A 4309-nucleotide genomic window follows, 5' to 3' on the forward strand; every position below is an offset into this window, starting at 1 on the left:
GTTATTATTATGCTTATTTAATCCGAAGTAATCATGATGTTGGGCTAAAAATATGTAAATTTGGGTAATTGGGCTTTGTACCATAATTGGGGTTTGGACAAAAGAACGACACTTGTGGAAAATAGACTATGGGCTATTAATGTGCTTTATATTTGTTTAACTAAATGATAGTTTGTTAATTTTAATATAAAGATTTACAATTGGACGTCCCTATAAATAACCATATACACTCGATCGGACACGATGGGCGGGGTATTTATATGTACGAATAATAGTTCATTTAACCGGACACGGGAATGGATTAATAGTCACTAGAATTATTAAAACAGGGGTGAAATTATGTACAAGGACACTTGGCATAATTGATAACAAAGTATTAAAACCTTGGGTTACACGCAGTCAATAACCTGGTGTAATTATTAAACAAAGTATTAAAACCTTGTTACAGTTTAAGTCCCCAATTAGTTGGAATATTTAACTTCGGGTATAAGGATAATTTGACGAGGACACTCGTACTTTATATTTATGACTGATGGACTGTTATGGACAAAAACCAGATGGACATATTAAATAATCCAGGACAAAGGACAATTAACCCATGGGCATAAAACTAAAATCAACACGTCAAACATCATGATTACGGAAGTTTAAATAAGCATAATTATTTTATTTCATATTTAATTTCCTTTATTTTATATTTAATTGCACTTTTAATTATCGCACTTTTATTTATTGTTATTGTATTTAATTGCATTTTTAATTATCATACTTTTTAATTATCGCAAGTTTATTTTATCGCACTTTTATTTATCGCAATTTCATTATCGTTATTTATTTTACGCTTTAAATTAAGTTATATTTATTTTTAATATTTACATTAGGTTTTAACTGCGACTAAAGTTTCAAAATCGACAAACCGGTCATTAAACGGTAAAAACCCCCTTTATAATAATAATATTACTTATTTGTATTTTTATAAATTAAAACTAATATAGCGTTAAGCTTTGTTTAAAGATTCCCTGTGGAATGAACCGGACTTACTAAAAACTACACTACTGTACGATTAGGTACACTGCCTATAAGTGTTGTAGCAAAGTTTAGGTATATCCATTCTTTAAATAAATAAATATCTTGTGTAAAATTGTATCGTATTTTAATAGTATTTAGTTGTAAAAGTAAAGCTATTTCATATACACCTCGCATAACATCAAGTAATTTTTGGCGCCGCTGCCGGGGAACGCCGAAGCGAAACGCCACACACATAAAAAAAATTTTTTTTATTAAGTTTTAATTAGTTTTTGTAAAATATATACTTTTTAAATATTAAAAAATATAAAAAATTAAAAACCGGAAAAAAATATATATATAAATTTATTTTTAAGATTTTTATTTATAAAATTATAAAGTATTTTTATTTCTCTTTTAGTTTTTAAATATAAGTTTTATTTATTTAATATAAATATTTTATATAATTATTAAAATAGAAAAATAAAAAAAATATATATATTATATATATATATATATATATATATATATATATATATATATATATATATATATATATATATATATATATATAAATATTAAAAACGAAACCTGTCAAACGAAACCACCTAATCTGAAATTTCATACCCCGCGACTCGCGGAGTTTGTTGCCAGGTGTACCGCAACTCGCGGAGCCACCCTGACACGAGCAGAACCCTAATTTGGCATTTATTACGGAGTATAATTTAATTATTATTATTAAAACTTAATTAGGTTTATATTTAATATTAATATTTAGTTTTAGTTTTTAAATTAATTTGTATTTTAAATATTAATTAGTATTATTAAATATATATATAAATTAATACTTTTATAAATAAAAATAAATAAATAATATTTTTATAAAAATAAATAATTTTATCAAATTTAAGCTTATTTTTATTTTTGTATCTTTTTATCATTTAATCGTAATATTTGTATTTTTATTTGTTTGTAGCTAGTTGTAAGTTCTAGTATTTTGCCGTAGCTTATTTTCACTTCTAGATTTTTAGGCTTTGCCGTAAAATCCCTTAAGTGCTTTTCTTTAGACTAAGATTTAGGTGCTCTAGAATTTTGCGACGCCATTTTTAAATTTTAGTACCTTTTTAAGATATTTCCATTTGGGATATAGTTTTACTTGTAAGCTTTAATATTTTTAGACGCAACCTTTATTTTTTTAGTTTTTAGTTCCTTTTTATGTTTCAACGCGCTACTTTCTTATTTTTATTTTTCGACGCCTTTTACCTATGTATCAATTATCACTCCAATTAGTAATCTCAATTTGCAATTTTAATTTTAAGTTAGTGATAGTAATAAGGTTGGGTTAGTCGAGTGTTTTAAAGTTTTATAAGTCACTCTTTTTCTTTCTTATTTTTCGACGCCTTTTATTTTTCAACCCTTTTCTTTTTCGACCTTTTCCGACGCGCTCTTTTTCTTTCTTATTTCTCGCCATTCTAGTTTTTAGGACTTAGAATTTTTCTACTTCTTCTCTAAATTTCTTTAAATTACGAAAATTTATTTTAAGTGGTTAAATTGATAGACATCAAAATTTTCTGGTTCGTAGTAATAGTTGGATTTGTACGTGGACCGGGTTATTGGAGCCAAACAGTACTCAATTATATTGAGACCAAATGAATCCTGCCCCTCTGCTGCATTTTTTGGCTATTCGAAACGTGGGCAAAATCAGAAAAGTCTATTAATTGGATAACTTATATAATTTTTCTTTCCTTTTAAAAACTAATAGGATATTCAGTGAATGCACCGAGCAAGACGTTCACCACCTGTAACTCGATCAAGATATCTAGCAAATATTGTCGCCGTTGATTTTCCTTTAGAATCGTCATCCAGTCGACCAAGTACTCCAATTCAAATTTCCGATAATCCATTTTTTGAACCCAACCTCACAATTGAGAATCCGGAGAATATTCAGGGACGATTCATAGATCCTGAACCATTAATTTTTCCTCCGGAACCACCAATCATTCAAACAGAGATTGTTGAGGAACGAACCATTAAATCAGAATCCTCTAGTGATTCAGATTCAACAAATTCAATTATGGAGAATCTGGAACCTCTAAGTATGGAAGACCGAATGCGAGCTAAACGCATTGGCCAAGGTCACGCAATTACTCATCCAGACATTAATGCGCCAGATTATGAAATCAAAGGACAAATTCTACACATGGTAACAAATCAATGCCAATTTAGTGGTGCGCCGAAGGAAGATCCAAATGAACATCTTCGTACCTTTAATAGAATCTGCACACTATTTAAAATAAGAGAAGTTGAAGATGAACAGATATATCTCATGTTATTTCCCTGGACTTTAAAGGGAGAAGCCAAAGATTGGTTGGAATCGTTACCTGAAGGGGCGATTGATACATGGGACGTTTTAGTTGAAAAATTTCTTAAACAATTCTTTCCGGCATCTAAAGCCGTAAGACTTCAAGGAGAAATTGTTACGTTCACACAGAAACTGAATGAAACTCTATATGAGGCGTGGACAAGATTTGGAAAGTTATTAAGAGGATGTCCGCAACATGGTTTAGACACCTGTCAAATAGTACAAATATTCTACCAAGGATGCGACATCACTACAAGGAAAGACATCGATATAGCAGCTGGTGGTTCTATTATGAAGAAAACCGAAACTGATGCTTATAAAATTATTGATAACACTGCTTCCCACTCACATGAGTGGCACCAAGAAAAAGATATCGTTAGATCATCTAAAGCAGCTAGAGCCAATTCTAGCCATGACTTAGATTCCATTTCCGCAAAGATAGATGCTGTCGAGAGACGAATTGAAAAGATGACTAAAGATATACACTCAATACGAATTAGTTGTGACCAGTGTGGAGGACCACATTTGACAAAAGATTGTCTTAGTATTGAGCTAACAATGGAACAAAGAGAGAATATTTCATACATAAACCAAAGGCCTGGAACTAATTATCAGAATAATTATCAACCGCCAAGACCGATTTACAATCAAAACCAGAATTATAACCGAAATATTCCATACAACAATCAACAAGGTCCTAGTAATCAACAAGTATCCAATAATACTTACAACCAGCAAAGACCTAATTTTCAAAACAAACCACCACAAACCGATGATAAAAAGCCAAATTTAGAAGATATGATGACGAAGCTAGTTGAAACTCAAACGCAGTTTTTCACATCTCAGAAACAAACGAATGAACAAAATGCTCAAGCATTTAGAAATCAACAAGCTTCTATTCAAAATCTGGAACAAGAAGTAAGTAACCTAGCAAGGTTAATA

The sequence above is a fragment of the Rutidosis leptorrhynchoides genome, chromosome 7, assembly GCF_046630445.1.
Source record: "Rutidosis leptorrhynchoides isolate AG116_Rl617_1_P2 chromosome 7, CSIRO_AGI_Rlap_v1, whole genome shotgun sequence".
NCBI classification, from domain to species: domain Eukaryota; kingdom Viridiplantae; phylum Streptophyta; class Magnoliopsida; order Asterales; family Asteraceae; genus Rutidosis; species Rutidosis leptorrhynchoides.